Genomic DNA, 23,273 nt, shown 5'->3' with positions numbered 1-23,273 from the left:
AGTGAGTCAACATTATTTTCTTCGCTAATTGACAGCAGACCACAGTTGGCGTCGATAGAGCTTGACTTGTGTTTAACTCTGTATCTTCCTTTAAGATATTTTCAGCCTAAATTGGGATTTGTTTTCGTTGTATTTATTTCAGTGTAAATGTGAGAGAAGCCATTCTGTCACACCATATGCTCATAATGATGTTCATTTAAAAAATCTGGACATTTAAATAACCGTGCCCCGTCAACCACCCACAAACACATGCCCACACGAACATGCACATAAATATATGCACACACAAAGAAAATATTTATAATATATGTGTTTCTCAACATGTAATTTTAGTTGTGGATGAAGTGGCACTGGTCTTTTTGGAATGAGCTTATGACAGCAGCCATAATTCTTCCATTCAGTTTGGCAGCTTGGTTCCATTTCAACTCGTAAAAGCTAACTAAAGCTTTGTCCTTTGAAATCAGGCTTCCCTTCAGCTGCATCTGCTGTACATTTACATGAAAATGCAACTATAGAATGGAAGCAAGATATGGAGAAGGCAAATTCTTTAAATAGATCCTTTTTCTTAATGTCCAAAGTACTCTATATTTTGTTTAGGACCACTTGTATTTCCAAGTTACAATTTTTTAGTTAAATTGATGACTAAAATAAACAAACCTTGTACAACACAATGAACTTGATGACTGAAAGACTATTGTAATGATAACTCATATAAAGGCTATGTGTTTTTTTTTTTTTTAAATGTTTTTCAGACAGCAAGCATTTTCTAGTGTTCAGGATGTAATGAGCAATTTTTACACAATTATTTCAATGTTCGTTTGACCTTTCATCTGCCTCAGCTAATATATATGCACAAATAGCTTTTAATGACAGATGTAATACGGAGAGAAACTATGATTCAGAAATGCAATTAAATACAGCCCTAAAGGCATTACTTGCTTGACTAGATGTCAATAAACAAGTTGGTGTCATTTTGGGGCAGAGGCTACATCAGCTTTGCACGTACTGTAGAAGTTTAGCCTCTGGATGTTTAATTTGAGAGTGATCTATAGATTTATATGGTATAGATTAATGCCTGGTTTTCAAGTAATCTGCACTTCAGATTTTTGGCACGCTTCAGTGGGAGGCATATTCATGTTTAATACCTTTATTTAACCAGGAAAAAGACTGGCTTTTCATGTCAGTGTTTTCTGTCTATAACTGACTAGACATTGTAATGATCTTTAAGATACATCGCAGAACCTGACCTGATTCATGTGTGACTGCATTCAACAGAACATGATGCATTCGTGCTTAAATAATTCATGCTATCAACAGTTGAATGCTGTAAGTTGAATAGATTGAAAGAAGCACATTCACAGTGTTTTCCTTTTTAGTATTCATTATGAATGCCATGCTTCACAGCTTCCAATTAATAGATACAATAACAAGTCTTTTGTCATTTTAAAGCAAAAAACAAAACAAAAAAAAAAATGAGTAAAGCAGACACAAATACAGGAACAGTAAAGTCAGGTTTTGTGCATAAAATGACAAGATTTCTTAGAGAAAGAGTAAGAATATAACATCTTTTTCTTTTTCTCATACCACCTACTGTCACAGTTAGTATTGCCAGTATCAATACCTCTGTTAAAAGACCAGTTTGAATGATTTCTAAGGTAAGTATAGCCAAATATATATTTTTTTATTTTATTTTATTATTATCATGCATTATCAGAATATGATTAAACCTTTTAGTAGTTTTTAATGAAAGAATCATCACCAGGTGCACTTCTTCCCTATATTACCACTGTCTGTCTTTGTCTGCTTGTGCTTTTCACCTTTTCTGCTCGTGTTCAGGTGAATCAAAGGAATTCGATTCTATCTTCCACACCTATTGCTAATTTCACTTAGGGTTAATATTATATCATTAATTTGGTCTGCCCGCCCATTTGATTAGGCTACATTGACAAGGAATTCAATTTAGTCTCATTGCACAGTTACAGGCTAAGTTCTGTTGACCCTCCTCCTTATGCAGGGTTACGTTACGGTGAAACTTATTAAGTAAAGTGTCAAATATTCAGTCCTTCAACAGTATGTAATGTGTAATTAGGTTAATTACCAGTCTTCACTCTATTATGAGGTTAGTATGTAGAATAATATCAAAGAGGTGAGTAACTGCCTAGCCAACCTGCATACTCACTGTAGTCAGCTGGGCATGGAGAAAAGGCAGTTGCACAGAAGAAGAAAGTTGATGCACACACTTATTTAATTTAGATTTCCTTTGTAATAGAATGAGAGGATTTGGTTAAAATAGTAAGTAACAAGTCACTGTATGATAGTATATCGGATCCCAAAAGGAAATAACAAACTGTGCTAATATACACTCACATATAATACTACCAAAATATCATGATCCTAACCTTTATCTCCATACCAAAATCTCCCCTGGCCAGACAGTGCTTCATCTTTTCTGAATCGCCTTGAGGTCAGAGACTGCAGTGTACACTATATTTTTGAAAAGTTTTTATTTATTTATTTAATTTTTTGCTATAAATAGTCCTTATAAACGCTGATGGTTTTTTGCTGGAGAAATCCAGTCATTTAAATAGGAATCTACACAATAGTGAATTCTGCGTGAGGACGGAAGATATTTGAATGTATTTAAGTTGGTGACACGAATTTGCTGTATTGACCAACAGAAAGCAGATTGGTTTGAAAGTGACTTCTTGAGCAGTATATATATTACTACACTATTGACAGTAGACATTGTACATTTTTGTCTCCTAAATGTTCTGAAAATGTGACCACATATACATTCGTTCAAACTCACAGTTTGCTTTATGTACCGCAAACATTTTGTTTAGATGGTAGGTATAAATAAGTGAAATGAATGAATAATTTTCATCTTTTTTAAAGGGATATTTCACAAAAAAAATGAAAATTCTGTGATGAATTACTCACCCTCATGTCGTTCCAAACCCGTAAGACCTTCATTCATCTTTGGAACACAAATTAAGATATTTTGATGAAATCTGAGAGCTTTTTGACCCTGCATAAACAGCAACAGAACTACCACGTTCAAGGCCCAGAAAGGTAAGGACATCATTAAAATAGTCCATGTGACATCAGTGGTTCAACCTTAAAGGTGCAGTAGGAGATCTTGGAAAATGCTAACTTTAGCCTGAAAGCACTGAAAGCGAACGTCCCACCCTCCCTGCAATCGCCATCTAAAGCCACGCCCCCTGCACGGATATACGCTCACAGACCAGAATACCAGAGACAAATTTACTACAATAGGCTACATAAGCGGTTCTCGAGCCCCCCGCTCTGTACATTTTATATCTCTTATCATCTGCGTCGTTTGTTCTATTCGACCGTAAGTGCCATGCGAAGTGGACATCACCGGATATTCCACCATGATTCCAGTGCGAAGTTATATGTTCCATACAGAGGGCATTAAAGTGTGTGAGACGTAAATTTAAATAGTATTTATTTACAGAGGTATATTATGTCACACTTAACACTTCTCTAGTAAGTTTAGTCTGTGTGTGAAGACGCTGCGCAGTGCAAATCCGTGAATGAATGTTTCTGAAGTGAAGTAAACTTCAACAGATTTCCCCTGCTCAGGGAGTAACATTAGGGAGCAATGAACACTGTAGGGAGCATGTCAATCGGAACACAGTTCATGCACGTAGCTGGTTATCTGAATCGGGTGTGTTAACTAAGCGAGACATCGGGGGGCACGAGGACTGGAATTGGGAACCACTGAGCTACATCATGTGTCATTCACTGGTGAGACAACTTTATACTACAGTTAGTAAAAGTACTACAATACCAGGAAGGAAGATCGGGTTGTTGATGTTTGTCTGCCATTCTCGCTCTGTCTGCAATAACGTATGTGAATGCGCTGATGACGTATCCTGTCTGCGCGAACTGGGTGCGCAGAGGTATGCAAATACATACGTTGACAGGCAGATAGGAAAGCCAATTAAAACGCTCGGTTTTGATTGGACGAACATTTCTTGGTCCTACGCCTTCCACAGAACATATAAATAGAGATAAATACCTTTAGACCACTTAACTTAATGATTGCTATCGGGATGTGAAGAGACTTTCAATCAGCATAACAAAAAATGTTTCTGAAGACAATCACCTGCACCTTTAATTTTATAAAGATACAAGAATACTTTTTGTGCACCAAGAAAACAAAAATCACGATTTATTCAACAACAATGCATTGTGGTACCCTTGTGAATGCGTGTCGAAGACTGCCATGAGAAGAATTGTTGAATAAAGTCATTATTTTTGTTTTCTTTGTGCACAAAATATTCTTCATACTGTTGAACCACTGATGTCAAATGGACTATTTTAATGATGTCCTTACTAACTTTCTGAGCCTTGAACATGGTAGTTCTGTTGCTGTTTATGCAGGGTCAGAAAGCTCTCGGATTTCATCAAAATATTTTAATTTGTTTTCAGAAGATGAACGAAGGTCTTACGGGTTTGGAATGACATGAGGGTGAGTACTTAATGCCAGAATTTTCATTTTTGGGTCAACTATCTCTTTAATTTTAAGTTTTCAAAGTTATTTGGGTGTATTAAAAGCCCAAATGATATTGGGTTACAATATACTTTTGATTACTTCTGCATTATTATGTCTTAACAATTAATGTCTAAATCAGAGATATGAGATTCACTTAAAGGCAGCATTCTTCAAAAAGAAGCTTTTTGGCTCCAAATGGTAGAGTTTTTAGCATCTGTTAGAGGAAAACAATATCATGGTTATCAGCCAAAACTGTGGGAAAAGCTCAGAATTAATAGTCCTTAAACAAAAAATAGTTTTTATTAGCAAGATAGCATGTCTAACTAATCAAAAACTACATTGCCTGATGCGGTTATATAATTCTTGGTACTGGTTCCCCAGAGAGCTCAGAACTCCAGTTTGGAGAAGCAGCAAAAGGGAAGAGGTGTTTGTATTCACCCATGTCCCATCTGAGAGCAGAATGCCAGTGTGACTGGTGTCTGGTGGCGAGATTATGTCAGCTGGGAATCCATTGTATGCAACACATTAGATTCAACAAACAGGACATTTTCCATGGTACCTTCATATACATTGATTCCTGTGTTGTTCTGACGTTCAGGAACTTGTTTCTGCTCTATAGGGAAGAATTTAAAAGACACAGATCTACCATCACCTGACCCGCTGGGTGCAATAAGTCTCTCATTAACTTTTTAACAGATCAGATGATGACACCTTAAAAATAGTTTTTTTGTTTTTATCATCAACTTTTTATTCATTTTTTTTACGTAACGTCACAACATCCATTCAAAACAAACAAAACAAAACAACAGACATACAATCAACACTTCAAAAATCCAGTCAAAAAGGTGAGAGAGAGAGAGAGTATGTTAAATATATAATTGAGTATGTTCAAAAAAAAAAACCTGCCAAGCATCAATAGTAGAGGGCTTGGCCCCATTAATTCGCGCTGTTGTACATTCACAAGTCACTATTTTCAGGAGGCTATGGATCCAATACGTTTTTCCACACATGTGTAAAACCAGCAAACAACATTCTTTCATGTATTAAGCTTATACAGAGACCAGAATCATAATTAAGAAACAAACCTGGGTTAGCAAAGCAATCAATTTGTAGTAAGGAGGTTTACATGTGTCCATAGATTAATGACGATAGGACACATATGAAGAAAAGTACCTGATGATGCAGTATTACATATATGGCAGTTAAAATTTGGTTGTAGTTTCATTTTGAATCTTTTGTAAGGAGTTATGTCTGCTCTATGAATGACTTTGAAGTGAATAAGACGATGAGCCAAGTTTTTAGATGTTAAGCTGAGGTCAGACCACACTCTCTCCCAGTCGACAGATAAATTAAGGTCAGATAATTCCGTATTCCAAATAGATTTGATAGAAAGAGGTTTTGTAATGCAATCAATAATTTTATTATATATTAAGGAAACAGATGGCCGACCAGAAGATGGTGCAATCCAATCCCGCATAGGATGAGAGGAAACGTGAGATGCCTAAGGAACTCCATACGCTTTGAGAGCAGAACGTAACTGAAGAAAGAAAAAATATGCGGATGCTGATAAACAAAATTTAGTTCTTAATGTCTGAAATGAACAGAGGCCCTGGTTATCATATATATATATATATATATATATATATATATATGTATATGTATATCACAGCTAGGGTTGCAAAATTCCGGGAATTTTCAAGACTGGAAAATTTCCATGGGAATTAATGGGAATATATAGGAATTAACGGGAATAAACTGGAAATTTGCAAAATTGCAGGAACTGGGAACTTAAATGTAGTTGAGAAAAAAATCTTGCAGCATAATCTTGGTTAAAACAACCAGATTTAATATAATTTCAGCTTAATTTCTACCCTACACATTGCTCAATCACATGCACACAGCACACTGCTTAATGCAGGTCACACCCCCTACATGCACTGTGCATTCCTCCATAACATGCATAGATCATTTCTTAAATCCTGCACACAAAATATCAAAATGTCCATCTTGGTAAGTATTCATGTAAATTACATGAATATTACAAAAATTATGTTTGAAACTTCCTTGTGCTGTGTGTAATATACTGTGAAACTAAATTAGGCTATACCATAGTAAAAACAAATACACTGACTGAACAAACATTTAGGTGAGATAATCTAAAAATGACCCTCCCCCACACACAATCCCTCGTGTCACCCAAGAGGTGGATTCCCCTCCATTTTCTCTGAAGCCACACTTGCTGCATTTGAGCCCAAAGACTACATATTCTAGGTATATTATGATTTTATATTTTGATATTCTAAATATGTTTGATCTATGGGATTCAAGTTTAACTAGTAAATACCAAAAAGTGTTCATATAGTAGCTAGCTAGCCAGTAAATCAGATATGAAAAATCTAAGCGAGTTAACAATATTTCATTGGCAGTTTATGAGGTGTGTGCTAGCTAGCTCAAGCTCTTTCTGCTAGCCAGTTTTCTGTTATCATACAGAAGTCCAGTACTGGTCAAAAGTTTGGACACATTACTATTTTTAATAGTATATATCTTTTGCACATCAAGACTTCATTTATTTGATCAAAATACAGAACAAAACAGTAATATTGCGCAGTATTACTGGTGACTTCCTCGTTCCTCACTGTAAAGGGAAAGTGTGGGGGTAATATTACCAGTCAAGACTGATGCTGCAAGTGAGTGGCATAATGTCTTAATCATAGAAATGAAGTGTTCACCGAAGCCAAAACATTGCAGAACTGCCCACATATAGTTCCACTCTAGCCTGTCAAAGGCTTTTTCTGCATCAAGTGAAAAAAACGCACAAGGGCTCGGATGAGAGTCTGCAAAGTCAAGAATATGAATGAGTCGACGCATATTGTCAGATGCACTGCGCCCCTTGATAAAACCAGATTGGTCCTCCTTGATTTGATCAAACTATGAATTACCTCCTCCATACGAGAAGCAAAAACTTTAATTAAATGAATTAAGCATAAGTGTCCCTACCAAATCCCAAATTTCCAAATATAATTCAGGGGGGAGACCATCTAGACCCGGCAATTTGTCTAGACATCTAGACCTCCAAACTTAATGGGGCCTCCAAAGATTCTTTATCTACCTGTGAGATCCGAGGCAATTCCAGTTTATCTAAATACTGCTTACAAATAAGTTCATAAAAATACTGTATGTTTCGGCTATATACAGATTTGTGTAAAAACCTTTAAATATGTCGTTAATCGCCGCAGGGTGCGTGGCAACCTGACCATCCGATGATTTTATTTCACTAATATATGCCTTAGCCTAAGGGCCAATAGGCGACTAGGTCTCTCTGATTCAAAATAATGTTTTTGCCTAGTCCTATGTAAGATAAATTCCGCCTTTGAGTGTGAAAGTAAATCATATTCTTCTTTTAAAGAGGACAGCTGTGTAGCCTGTTGCTCAGTAAAATGTTGTTTTTGTAGGTTTTGTAGTGATTGGATTTTATTTTCTAATTGTGTAAACTGGTGAATTTTTGCTTTGGCAAGAGTAGAAGAGAAAGATATACAGAATCCTCGTATAGTACACTTAGTCATTTCCCACAGTATTTGAGGATCCACATCAGAGGGCATATTAATTTCAAGAAATTCCTTTAAACGTTCTTTTAGAGAAGTAATGAAGGTCTGATTACTTAATAATGATATGTTAAAGCGCTATATAGGGGATTTGGCTTTAATATCGGAAAGAGGAATATTGCATAACACAGATCAGATAATAAAATTGGTAATATAGAGATGGAGGAATTAGACGAAATTAAAGATGGGCTGAGAAATATGTAGTCTATCCTAGAGGAAGTCTTATGTCTATTAGAAAAAAAAGTGAAGTCCTTAGATTTAGTATTCTGAATTCTCCAAAGATCGATTAAGTTGAGCTCAGTGATAAATTTATTCAGTAATTTAGAAGATGGATTGACTGTTGTATCAGATTGAGATTTATCCAAAGCATTGATATGACAGTAATTTACGACAGCATTAAAATCACCACCCACCGCTAGAGGGCAATCAGTCTGCTCAAGTAGTGTTCTAGAAATATTTGTAAGGAATTCACTGTCTGTCTCATTCGGACCGTAAATAGAGACCAATGCTAACCTATTATTATGTATCTTGCAACTGATAAAAACAAATCTACCCTCCTCATCACTTCCAATATGTTCAATTGTTAAATGTAACTTCCTCTTGACAAGGATAAGCACCCCCTTAGTTTTATTAAGAGCACAGGAGTAGGCTCCCAGTTTATAATACTTATTCTGGAAACGTGCCACGTCAGATTGCTTTAAATGTGTCTCTTGTGTCAGTGCACAGGAAATCGATTTACGGTGTAAATATTCTAATAGTACGTTTCACAGCAGAATTTAGGCCATACACATTCAATGATAAAATATTTAGAGTATGCATCGAGTATTCATAATCCCAAAACTTTATTCAGTAAGTGAAGAAAAGCAACAGCACTCCCATTCTGTAAGTAACATGTAAACGCTGGTGTGTATTCTAGATACCAAACCACCTAGATGAAAAATCCTTTTAGAAATAAGGTAAAATAAATAAAAGTATGAATGTCTGTTGTAAAAAATAAAAACAACACAGAAACAGGAACAACAAACAACTATAAACAAGAAACAACTCAGACCGCACATTACTGAGAACGTAGGTCTGATTGAGCAACAAAAAATGGTGATGATACGTGACCGGTCCACTTCAATGCAAGACATGTCCCCAAAAGGCCCACATAGTCGAAAATTATTGTAATTAAACCTACTCTCCATTAGACCCCTCCAAAAAAAAAAGGGTGTTAGTCTTACCTGTAAAGAGACAGTTGTGCCGGATATATAGGAACAATATCCCAGGAGGAGAGAGACAGAGAGAGAGAGAGAGAGAGAGAGAAAGAAAGAAAAAATAAATAAATAAAAAAAGATTTAACAAGTGTCCTTGATGGATCACCTCCATCCCGGTCGTTAAGTTCTTCTCGCTGGGCCGAAGAGATGGAGATGTTGGCTGCTGCTTTCCCGTTGCTTTGTTGAGCTGCAGCATTTGTCTTCTTCTGTGACAGTGAGCTGATAAAATCCTCCTCTTTCTGAGGAGAGTCGAACATCATCTGCTCACCTTTGTGCCGTAGTTTAATTACCGCCGGATAGGTGAGAAAGGGCTGGAGACCAAGTGCTGTCATCTTCTTCAAGACTGGATTAAAGCTCTTTCTCTTGGTAGTTGTGGCTGGACTAAAGTCGGGAAAAAATAGTAGCATGACATTGTCCTGCGTGTATTTCACCCGATATGCCTGCCGAGCACCCTTCAGGATCGCCGATCTGTCATGCCATCTTAGCACACGGAAGATGAGAGTACACGGCCGATCTGAGTTTTTCCTTCCATCATGCAATGGGCCGTCATACAATCTCGATGTCACGGCCTTTCAGTGAAGGGATCCACCAGCTGCATCGGAGCCCTCCGCCCCCTCCGGCAACCCCACCAGTCGCACGTTATTTCTCCTGCTCCTAGCTTCAATGTCCGTCATCTTCTCAGTGAGTTGCTCCAGCTGATTTCTTAAGTTTGTGACTGTCCTCCTATCCTCACGTGCAGCTGCTTGAACGGAATCGACCCGGTCCCTCAAGCTCCGCTCTTAGCTCTTTAACAGAGCTGTTGGTCGCTTGTATGTCCGCACACAAGTCACGCAACGCAGGGGTCAGTACAGAGTCTACCTCATCTCTTACTGTCAAGGCCACAACTGAATCCAAAGTACTGTGTTGCTCTTTAAGTGCTAGCTTGATACCGTTAGCGATAGCACTGTCGATATACCGTGGACTCTTTAAATTTTTTCTTTAGTGGCGATTGCTCAATCTCTCTTTTCCGATTGTCTTTGACTGTTGAAGTATTTATGATGGGTTAAATATAGAGAGGTTCGAAATTTACTGACAGGATTATGTAATATTTGACGGAGTGCAGAGCGAAGGACTACGCGTGCATTGCTGTCGAAGGGCCACGCAGGGGCGGACTTAGTGATTTGGGGGCCCTAAATTCCAGGTATGGGGCCCCCACACAATAACTATGTGTCCTTTTATGCTTAACCCTTATTTTGCTTTCTTGCTCTAGTTTATAGTTTATTTATCCCTTCACAACCAGTAATTAGTCAACCTGATGCTGTTCTAAAGCCAAATTAGGCTACCTTATTTTTTTGAGATCACAAATGAAGACATTATCAAACAAAAAAACAAAAAAAAATGCTTGCACTTGTCCATTTAATAAATTGTAAACGTTTCCAATCTTTTTACAAACATAAAATTATCCCATGCAACTCATTCCATATTCCAAGTGTTCTGAAGGCATACTGTAGGGTTTGCCAAGAAACAAATCGAAAATGAAACCTGTTATTAAGGGAAAATCTCCAGTCATATCTTTCGTGCATTTATACGAGTACGCGGCAGTTTGCACCGGTGTGCCTAGGAAAAGCACACAAGAGAGTTATTTTGAAACATCAAGATAAAAAAAAATTGTTACTTGAAACACAATACTTTCTTTACTGAGGTGAATATCTTTGTTCTGAGACAGTCAGACAGTATTATACAGCCTAGAATGCGCGAAAAGAGCGCTCCCTTATATAATCACTATAGCTGTCACTCATTTCAATAAGCTCTACACTGCACAATGAATCTCTTATTTACATCGTATCTACACTTTGTTATAATGATGATGCCCAACCTTGTACTCAGCACTTGACAAAAACTCTGCATTTTGATCAGTGAGTGGATTCTTAAACACTTCTGGTCACTGCGTTCAAGAAATCAGCGGATATGTCTGTGAACGGCTACATTGCTCAACGCTGCAAGTATGTTTTGCCAATTTCAGATGGGGCCCCCTGATTCCCCAGGGCCCTAAGCGGTCACTTACCTCGCTTATTGGTTAAGTCCGCCCCTGGGGTCACGTGATCTCCTTGACACCTTAAAAATTTAATAATTTTAATAGTCCTGGAGCCCTTGTTTGTGTGTTTAACAAGCTCCTGTGCTGTTTCACTGTTGTTGCTGGTGCTCTGTAATTGATGTCTGCACCTCCTCCTGTGTTCAGGTATTAAGTTTGCAGACTATTGAGTGACAAAAAAGTTCTGCCTTTCCAATCCTTGTCACTTATTTTTTTAAAAGTCTTTACTTTTCTAATGATACGTTTTGCTCAAAGAACAGTGCAGCATCTGTTCCTTGCTGCTGCTTTTTTCTTGTTTTTTGATTTGGTGTTGGCACACCGCTCACACTGTGTGATATAAAAGCATTCGCCACAAGCATAATTTGCAGACTGGAGTTTCTGATGTCAGGCTTTCTTTGAGGGATGTTATCTGGGCTCGGTTAAATAAAACTGTGGTGTATGGCTGACCATCAACCACACTTTAAAATCTAAGCAAGCTGCAAAGCAAAGTAGCACCTTTGACTGAAAGAGCTTTTCTAATTGGGAAGTTAATGGACTTCAGTTACCTCGATAAATTGCTTGGAGGAATGTAATGGCATTGTAAACAACTTGATAAAATAGTAAGTTATTTTCACTTTCAGCAGATAATGTCAGGCTTGAGCTGTGTGATAGTCTTTCAAAGAAACATTCTCATTTTGTATTCTCATTTAGAAGTCAGTCATAAGCAGGAAAGAAGCACAGTACTGTGCAATTGTTTTTTGCTGCAAATGAAAATGTTTTAAAAATGGCCCTAATAATGTTTTTTTTTTTTTTTTTGGTATTATTTATATACTAGGCTATAATATTTTTGTATTCATATTTTTTAAAGAGTTTTTATTTTTATATTTTCAGTTGATATTCAGTTTATATTTTCAGTTAATATTTTAATGCATTTTTATGTGCTTTTATTTTTGTTAGGTTTTTTTCTTCCAGTTTTAGGGCCAGATTTACTAACAGCTTGCACCAGCTCAAAACGTCTTTTGAGACATATTTTTGCAGCTGACCGTATTGAATATGCATTTGTAGGAGTTTCCATTTCAGATGCAAAATTTATAGGAGCAGAGTATTAAAATGAATCATGCAACGCGATTTACTAACATTTGCGCTCGTCAAATTACTGGTATTTGCGCCATTATTTAATGCCCAAAAAAGCACGTCTTAAAGCAAGCGGTAATTTGCGCTGCTCTTGGTAGATCATTATGGAAATGATCTGGCTGCATCTGTGTTCTTTAATGTGCGCATTGTTATTAAATTACCCGCAGAATTTTTGCCTCCTATCGGCGCTTTTATGGAATTGCGCTCTAACGCTAATTACCGCCGTTTAGTAAATCTGGCCCGTTTGTATTTACTGTATTTCCATTATCATTTTTGTTTAAAGTTTTTCATATAATATTTATAATTTGTTCTATTTCATCCTTATTTCAATTAAGAATTTTTTTTTTTTAATAGTTTTCGTTATAGTTGACGATAACAGCCTTGTTGGTGCCTTCAAAACAGTACACTTTCTCATAGTTTTTAAGGTAAATTGCAGGTTGGTTGTTCTAAGCATCCTGTAAATGTTGCTGTGGATTTTGGCTGGCATTTTTCTCAATTTCTTTAGTCTCTTCATGTAATTCCAAACTGACTTGATGAGGTTGAGGTCAGGGCTTTGTGTGGGTCATACCATGTGTTGCAGGACTTGCTCATACAAAAATCTCACCAGATTATGAGAGTATTTGTAAAAGGAAGGTATGAAAAAAACACAATTTTTTTGTGAAGCAAATATCTAATATTCTCAAGGTGGCGTTTATTGCCACTCACCGTATCTTCTTAGCACGCATGTCTAATCAACCTAATATTACTTTACCAAACCTGTATGATGCCCCTTGGTCCTGTTAAAGATTTCTTTGTGTATCTTGTACCAGTTCAGATGAGCTTTGCAAAGTGTTAATGGAGGAACATTACGGTTTGTAGGGAAAAGATGTCCTTTCACCACCTGTTTGCTTCTTTCTGGAGGTGTTCTGTTCTCTTTACCGCCTGTCATGATAATAATTGAGCAGAGGTGTTTCAAATTAACTAGTGTTGCTGTGTCCACTTGTTGTAAGCAAATTTGGGCTTATTTACCACAAAAAGTCACTTTTAATATGGGAATTAATGTCTCTTTATATATATATATCTAGGTTCCCTCTTAGTTTTAAAGTTCAATAGAAATGCTGGTATTCCCTGATACATGCAAACCTTTCCCCTTTTACACTCTGGATTATTGCTATACTGGAGAAGGAGAGACGAAATCCCCTGCTACAGACACAGGTTATTAAGGAAACCTAAATTGCCTCACTGGAGGGGGAGCAGCCCAGTGACTATGAAGTCATTTTCATTGAGTCTTGATCATTAGGGCAGATTAAACACTAAAGACCCATTATCCAACCGTAATCATTATCTGTTTGTTTTGATGTCCAAATGGGTGTGCGTGACTTTGACTAAGCATTCCCATGGGAATGTTCCCTATGTTAAAAATACACAAAGCAATAAGGAAGTATAGCATCAACAAAATATTTCTCTGAGTTTGTGACTATACCATGACTTGAATTTCTAATCAAGTATTCTTCATTATTTGTCAAAACTGTTGTGGTATATCAGCAATTTCATTTCAAATGCTTTAACCCTCATCTGGTCTGGGAAGTATATTTAGGTTTCCTCAATGAACTTTCACATGATGATTGGCCAACTGTTAGTGACTGCAGTTTAGAAACAGCTACAGCTTGGCAGTTTCCCTTCCAAGATCAAGATTATTGGAGGAATGAAGGAAAGTCTAGATTACTGAAAAAATTTTATATAAGGAGTTTTGCTAATACATAATTAAAAATAATAATACCTGCTTATAACTACCATGAATGAATATTTAAAAAGTGGTGTGTGTGTGTGTGTGTGGATTAGTGTACTCTATGGTTCAAAAGATAGAGAAAGAGCAGTGAAGTTTATTAATAATTTTTATTTAATTTTTATCTAAAACTAATAAAAGTAATAATAAAAAAATAAAAAAATAAAAGCTGTATTGACATTTTACAGTACATACAACAACAAAAAACAAACAAAAAAAACCTCTCTACTTTTTCATTGAATCATATATTGGCAATACACTTTCAGATTTTTTTATATAAATGATAGAATAGAAAAGAAATTCCGTATCACTTTACTTACAGGTTTTTTACAATCGCTATGACAATTTTTTTCAATACTTTTAACAATTTTCCTAAACTCTTAACACAGTTAGCACAACATTCGTCTGTGTAGACTATACAATTAACACATTTCTTGTTGCTTTGACACAAAATGAATACAGTTAACACAAATTTCAAAAGCTTGAACTTCTTTTACACACAACCTCAACCAAGACCAAAACAATGTAATTTTACTGCCAAATTTTCAAATGATTTCACACTGTATGTCAGAACAGATAACATCATGTTCTAAAACTAACTTATAGGCTAAAGTCAAAGTGAACAGCTGTATATATATTGTGAACTGAAACACAAATATGTCCCCTGTATTTTATTCCATTGCTAATGAGAAACAGCTGATTGAAGTTATGCAAATAATAATAAATTTGTTCTGTCCAGACTGAACTATTGCAATGATCTCTTGGCAGGTATTCCAGCCAGTTCCATCAAACTTCTACAATTAATCCAAAATACTGTTGCAAGACTAATCTTTAATGAGCCGAAAAGAACGCACGTCACTCCTCTGTTTATCAATTTGAACTGGCTACCAATAGCTGCTTGCAAAAATTCAAGGCATTGATGTTTGCCTGCAAAACCACATCTGGCTCTGCACCCCTTTACCTAAATTCAGTACTTCAGACCTATGTGCCTCTAGAAACTTGCTTTCTGCAAGTGAACAATGCATTATTGTTCATCCCAAAGAGGCACAAAATCACTTTCACTGACTTTTTCATTAACTGTTCCCTCCTGGTGGAATGCCCTGCCCAACTCAATCCCAGCAGCTGAGTCCTTAGCTATCGTCAAGAATTGGCCCATTCCATCTTTATTTGATTTGTTTTCTTTCTTGTTTTTCTAATGTCCTTTTGCAAATAAAGCCTTTACTGCAGCAATTCTGTCTCTGTCTTTTTCCCCATAATCCGTTCATACAGATGGGTCATTGAAATTTTTTATTGAATTTCTGCAGCAAAGTAAACAAAATACGTGCATTTACTAAACTCAAAAAGAAAAAGAAACTGTAGTGTAAAACACAATCTATGATTAGCGCAATATATTGTATTAATGTAAGGTCAGACCTGACACCTAAAATAAAACAGTTTCTGTAATTCCATTCAGTGTTTTTATTATATTATGCTATGATTGACTAAATGTTCCTGTTGGAACATGTGTTAGTGTTTTGGAATAATAATTTGATTTTGAGACATGTTTGCAGTGTTTTGGTAGGTGTAGTGTATTGTGTTAGTATATTATTGTAATTTGAAAATTAGTGTTAGAGTTTAGTTTGCAATGTGTGATTTTGAACATGAAATTAACTGTTTTGTCAATTGTGTGTTGTAGGTGTGTTGGTGTGTTAAGAGTTTAGGAAAATTATTAGAAGTATTGGAAAAAATGTCATAGCGATTGTAAAAAAACAACAACTGTAAAGCCTTTATGTATAATGCACAATAAAGAGCTATACATTTTTTTAATGCATTATGATTATTTATAATGTGCGTTGTAATACATTATATCTTGTCGTAAATAATTATAACTGAATTTAAAATGCATAGTGTAACAATGAATTGATATGTGTTATAATGTATTATACTACGGGGCCGTTGAATGCTTAAATCTGATTGGTTGATGAACTATTTTCAGGGAAACGCACAACGAACGTAGTTCCAGGTAGCTCTTGACCGTATTACATGTCCATATCACTTTGCCAAATTATTTCAGTTATTTCAAAGGTCTTACAACAGCAAAATAACCAAAACCCACAACGACACTGGCCAAACAAATAAATATAGTAAGAAATTTGATAACAACGACAGCTCATTTCCATGTTTTTGCCACAAAATTAAGTTTTATTATGTACAGAAAGCACATACTCTATCTCTCTCGCTCTCTCTCCCTCACACACGCACATACATACAGTTTGCACACACGCGAAAATACACGCTAATGTTGTAAGCGCTTCTCTGATGATTTTATCAGTAACAGTAAGTTTAACAACTTACAAACTATGACTTTTCACAAGTGAGGTAACAACGGCGCTGTTCGTGAAGAAAATGAACTTAAAATTTCACTATTAGTAAGGTTCGAGACATTAGCCGAACACTTTTGAGAGATGCACAGACTCAGAGGTAATTCACATGCTAATCTCTCTCTCTATTAATTTAGTTATTAACTGCAATAATCTGCTATCAACGGCTCAAGCCTCCATTACTAGGTTTAAAATGCCTTTTGGAATTAGCAAGGGAGGCATTGGATGAGATGCGGAAGAAATTAATCCTACTCACAATAGCGTTTTAAGTAGCCTACAAAAACCGGACAAATACCTTGAAATATAGGCTATCATCTCATCGATTTGTTGAGGTGTGGCAACCGTAGTATAAGCGGAATAATCAACTCCGGCCAAATAAAAATTAGAAAAATAATGCACACCCACTTTGCATCGTGGCCGCATCACCACCTCGGGTGTGCATTATTTTTCTAATAATTCAACGGCCCGTCATCAATTATTCCTTACTTAACTGTGGTTACAATTATTCTTGAGATTGTACTATGCATTACAAGGCATAATTAATCAGTGGTGTACAAAGTACCTGAAAGCCATACTCAAGTAAAAGTACAGATACCTTACCAGAAAATGACTTTGGTAGAAGTTGTCACCGTTTAGAATATTACTTGAGTACGTGATATTTATTGTACTTAAGTACGTTTAAGATTTAAAAAATACTTTTCGTACTTGGGTATTGAAAGTAAAAGTACAAGTAAATGCAAAATGAAAAAGAAGCAAATAAATATATATAAAAAATGTTCATACACAGCCTGAGAAGCAAGATTGTGTTCAGTTTTAACTCTCTTCCATTTTGTATTTTTGGGTATGAATAAGAAGCACTTCACCTGGTACTTAGTGTCTTTCATTACAACATAAGAAAACATTTCTGGAATCTGCATCTGAAATAGCATTTAGATGTATTTACACAGTTCAGTGTAGCTCAGAGGGGATATGGATGCATTTAAAGTGCAGTTACAGATGCATAAATAGGCCTAATGTTTTGTTTTTAAGATGAAACGTTGAATACTGATATTTGAAATATTTAGACATGAAAAGTAAAATAGTCGAAATGTGAAATGAAAACCGCCAGTAGGTGGCAGCAAGTGACTGTTAATGAGTGAGTCATTGAGATTCAACCGATTCATTCAAAGGGCTGATTCATTCAGGAACAAAGCATTTGACTCTGTTAATGAGTGAATCAATGAATCATTTATTCAACCGATTCATTCAAAGGGCTGATTCATTCAATGAGTAAACACCGTCCATTGCTCAGAGACCAAAACAGTGCTGTGATCGTTGTTTGGAACTATTTTCGTTGGCAAAATTGAGCAAAAACAAGCAATATTATGTCTAAAATGTAAGTCACTTATTGCTTTACTGAACTGGTATAAAATTATTATTAAAGGTGTTATCATGCTGATATCTGCAGAAAAACGGTACTCTTTGTGTGATATAGATTAAGTTAACTATATTAAATTATATAAATATAAAAAGCATACAGAAGCATTTTTGTCGTCTACAATTTAGTATGCCTGGAATGTTGAGTTTTAATAGACTAATAAATTACGTGCGTGCACTCTGTGTGTGATTTGGTGATATAGCGTACTTGATATGCGTCTGGAAAAATGGCACGTATGGTCACCCTATTACAACAACACTCAGAGGCGCCATGCCCATTCAAAGTTAGGGGGCACGTGCCCCCTCAGATTTTTGAGCCAAGTGGATTTTGAATGCAGCTTCCAAAAGACAAAAAATAGCCGATTAATATTTTCTATATTTGATACAATCATACCAGCATGATTAGAACGTTCAGTGCGTCTATCATCAGCTGCTAAATACAAATCTGTGTTCACTGGCTGGCGCTGAGCCAGAGACAGATGTGTTTTTACAGCACTGCGCATTATAACCAATCACACACAATGCTGTTGACCTTATGAATACCTCTTTCTGGCGAATTCTCTTGTCAGAAGCAATAAAGTGCAGATTTGTGTACGAATCTGTAAGTAAGATATTCATTTCACAGTGTAAACAACTTCAGTGATTTTAATGGGAGTTTTTGAGAGTGCTTGAACTCTAGACTGTCAGTGAAAATGTTCTTTGATAATGTAAATGCTCTTTTGCTCTCTTTCTGTACAATGAAAGTGTTATGATTTGTAGCCTAACTTGCAATGTTTTTATTCACAATAACTTTCAGTGTTAAATTCACATTAAAAATAAAGTCAGTCGTATTAAAAATATGTTATGACACGACACCCATATCTGTTACTTAAGTAAACAGACAGGTTTTTATGCATAGTTAATAGATTACATTATTAGGCTACTTTTGACTATAGATCAACTAACATAATCTATAAAGGTTAGAATCGAGATATTTCATGATATAGTTAATGCATTTGGGAATGTTTGAATAAAAAGGAAAAAATAAATATAACATATGCTAAGTCTATTGTGGCTGCTGTGTGTCACATGACAACCCCCCCCACCCCACACCCATGCCCCTCAAAAGTAATGAGTGCATGACGCCCCTGACAACACTTACCATATTATCGCAGAAGATATACTGTATACCGCACACCCCAGACTCGACTTGAGTGGAAAATGAATCATTTGCAGTTGTGCACTAGTTTACAAATGAGCAAAGGTGTTTTTAGGAGTCAAACTTGCAAGCACCAGACCACTGATTTGTCAAACCTGCTTTCTTGCATTATGTGTTCTTCTGACTTCTATTTTGTAGTAAGTAACGAATATGCTTCGGGGAAATGTATCGGAGTAAAAGTATACATTTTAATTAGGAAATGGAGTGGAGTAAAAGTAAAAGTTGGCTGAAATATAAAAACTCAAGTAAAGTACAGATACTCCGAAAAAATACTTAAGTACTGTAACAAAGTATTATTACTTCGTTACAATACACCACTGTAATTAATGCATTAAAACGACTTTTATAATGCATTACACATTAAGGCTTTAAGTAAAGTGTTACCAGAAATTCTTTTAGCGGAATGCAAAAACATTATTTTTCTTCACAAATATTTATATTGTTTATATATGGATAATAATGGTGAAAATCAATACGTTGTCTCATAGAAACAGTTTTGTTCAGAGTTGTTGCTGGTTCTGCTTTATTCAAACGGACTGTAACTAATTGTGTTTAACGACTGAAACATTCTGTCTCAGAGTATGTACATTTGCTTGAAGGAGCATTATACATGCTGCCTGTCGTATGTCAAAACATCTGGCAAAAGAAGAGCTTTAGTCACAGTAATTATTTTCAGGATGTCAGAGCCTTTCACAGAAGAACGGCAAAACGACAGCAGTGGGACCAGATTATGCTGTTACTCAAAGGACTCATCAAATATTATAACCCTTTCATGTGTTTGTCTAATGAGAATAGGCTCGTCAGTGCATGTAAGGCTGTTTTAAAGCTCAATATTGTTGTTGGAAAGTGAGCAACGCAAGCGAAGAGCGAAACAACAAACTTGACCTTTATGTAGAAGAAAAACCAACTCTTATTTCGAAATTCATTCAATTTATTTGCAAAGTGCTTTTTACAGTACTTGTTATTCTAAAGCAGCTTTACAAAATACAGTGGCAAGAAAAAACTCCCTCAGATGTTTGAGAAGATGAAGAAATATATACAGCCACATAATATTATTGATAGTTTATTGCTTAATTGAATATGAATACAAAAGACAATACAATCAGAATCCATGCAAAATGCAAATATTTGTATAATAAACCAGATAACAAACAAGTGTGAAACTGAGCTCAATGTCTACATGAGAACATAATGAAAAAAAGGATTTGAGATCCACAGATGCTAACATATTTGTTTTGCATCTGTACAAGACATTGTAATTAGTAGGGGGCGTATATTGATTTAATGGGAATGGTAATTTAGCTGGCAGTGACTCACCTCTATTTCTATTGTGGGCTGGTGATTGTGCAGATTGCGGCAGCTACACTATTATATTAGAACACATTTATCATTAATTTACTCTTTGAATGGGGAGAGGTGAATAGGTAAATAGGTAATTGGGCCCTCAGACTGTGGAGTATCTGTGAGGCTGATATTTTTCCTGATGCTGCAGTGCATGTGCATTCATTCTTTAAATGGATATGAGAGGTTTGTCAGACTCCTGGGCCTTTAATTTCAAGAGTTTCTGATAACAGTCTAGTTGAAAGTGCAGACCACTTTGAACCTCTAAGCTCAAAGGGTGATGATTTTTTTATTTTTTTGGTAACACTTTAGAATAGGAAACACTTATTAACTATGACTTTTCCCTCAATAAATTCCTAATTTGCTGCTTATTAATAGTTAGTAAGGTAGTTGTTACGTTTAGGTATTGGGTAGGATTAGGGATGTAGAATAAGGTCATGCAGAATAAGGCATTAATATGTGCTTAATTACTACTAATAAATGGCTAATATTCTATTAATATGCATGCTAATTAGCAACTAGTTAAGAGACCTTAAAATAAAGTGTTACCTTTTTTTTTTAGATTTACCTTTAAGCTTTAACTTTTTGGCTCTCATTCAGCCAGACAAATCTAAGCAAGTTATAATATCCTGTATACAACATTTTATCATGCAACATTATATCTCACAATGTAATCTTACAATATTTCCCTTAAATGTGATTTTATATCTCATAATTGTGACTGCAATTTTAAAACTCACATTGTGATTTTATATCTCACAATATAATTTCTGTCACAACTGTTGAGAGTTTGGCGTGGTAATGTCCATGACAATATTGATGTGTTTGGTCTTGGCGGAATAGATCTGCAACACTGCTGCTGCAGCAGAGCAAGTACCAAGACTTGCTACTGCCAATACATCCACAGCATGCTGCTGTGAGCGTGTAAGAAATAGCCTATTGCTGCTGCTCATTTAACATATATGAAATTATCTTGTAGCTGATCTACAGGTGGAGCTGGGGAAGGTGGAGGGTTTCTGAAGAGCGCTGCAACTGCTACAGCAAGCACTAGCCAAATATTTGAATGTTAAGTAGCAAGCTCATTGGCTGCTGATATGAAAAGAAACCAATCAGCTGCGGCATATGAATAATGATATCATTGTCAGATTGAGTTAGAACCAATCAGACTTCACCATCTAGAGTTTCATGACAGAACTTTGGCTTTTATTTGTCATAAAACAGGCCATCTAACTCCTTCTCTGGTTAATGTCAGTGTGGTCAGGATGCTGAGAGCACACTGAACAAGACAGGATAATAAAGCAGAGGTCAAATCAATAGAAAGTGGTTATGGAGTCACGCTTTTCAGGCTTTCAGCTGTTGAGAGACAGCTGCCAAATTCCCAATTCCCTATGGCCTGGACTGTCCGTCACATTCATTGGCTTTGGATTGAGCTAGGAAGTGGCTGACGGATTGACAAGAGAACACAACCTTAAAGAGATACTGAAGAGAGAACCTTGGCAGTGGCTGCAGACAGACGTGGCAAGATGACTAAATTAAAAAAAAACAAGATGTTCAGCCAAGTTCATTAATGTTTACTTAGGGGGAAATAAAACTTCTTACGACACTACTTTGAATTATAATTATCGTTATTGTTGTAGTCCTTGTTGTTTTTTATTTTGCCAAAAGAATAAAAAGATTGACAAGAAGACAGAGGAAAAGAGAGGAATGAGACTGGCACATTACAGGCCTGAGTTGAGCTGACTGTAGAGATTGTGCAGAGCAAACATGTATTTATTTTCTAAATCTGATGCATTTTGACCTGAAGATATGCTTTATTCAGACAGTGTTCTTGCTTGTTTTTTTCTTCTTCAATAGAATGTTCCTTAAATCGAATTTTCAAAAGCATTTGGTGTCTTTACAGTTGAGCAGCTCCAATTTACAGCAACAACACATTGTCAATGTATTATTTTCCTGCTGGTTAATGTTGCTTTTTGAAAATCATATTCAAACTGGTTTGCAATATTTCATTCATTCAGAGTCCCATATTTGCTCAACTATAAAAACCAGCCCATCTGTATAATAATTCTCATTCAGTACACGATCATAGAAGAGCAGGATCCTCTAAATGACCCTTCCCTTGCACTGTTTACAGAATGACCCACCCAGAACATCTCAGCTATAGACTTATGTAACTAGTATAATTCAGTCAAATGTACTTATAAAGCAGTAAAAAGTGATTGAAAATTATTAATATGTGGGATGGAACAAGTTATGATATTGCTAAGTACTTATATTTAGCATTTTGGTGTGTGAAAGAAACACAACATAACATGCATCTAATTTAAGACAAATAAATGTAGGGTAACATCTTTTCACTACAATTACATTACAATAACATTATTGTAAAAAGAAAAAAAACAAAAAAACATTTTTCTTATTATTTACATTTTAGCAGTAATAAATGGCCCAGCAGCAATAATTTACAATATTTCTGGTTAATTTCTGTAGAACTGTGTTTAAAATTTTCAAGCATTCACATCATTCAAAGACTTGCATTAGACAGGAGCAAAATGGTGCATGGCAACAGCTGCAAAGGTAGGATTGGTCACTAACAATTTTAAGGTGTGGCTTAACAAAGGGTATTTTTACA

General features: G+C 35.9%; 1 protein-coding gene across 3 annotated transcripts in view; it reads left to right on the top strand.

Annotated features, from left to right (window-relative positions):
* The window catches only part of pde4ba (phosphodiesterase 4B, cAMP-specific a), a 156,350-nt gene that overhangs the window by 13,491 nt on the left and 119,586 nt on the right, over positions 1-23,273 (top strand). The gene's annotated exons all lie outside the window — the stretch shown is intronic.

The sequence above is a fragment of the Onychostoma macrolepis genome, chromosome 06, assembly GCF_012432095.1.
Source record: "Onychostoma macrolepis isolate SWU-2019 chromosome 06, ASM1243209v1, whole genome shotgun sequence".
Lineage (NCBI taxonomy): Eukaryota > Metazoa > Chordata > Actinopteri > Cypriniformes > Cyprinidae > Onychostoma > Onychostoma macrolepis.
The sequence above is the reverse complement of the archived record's forward strand: the minus strand, read 5'-3'. Positions and strand labels throughout refer to the sequence as shown.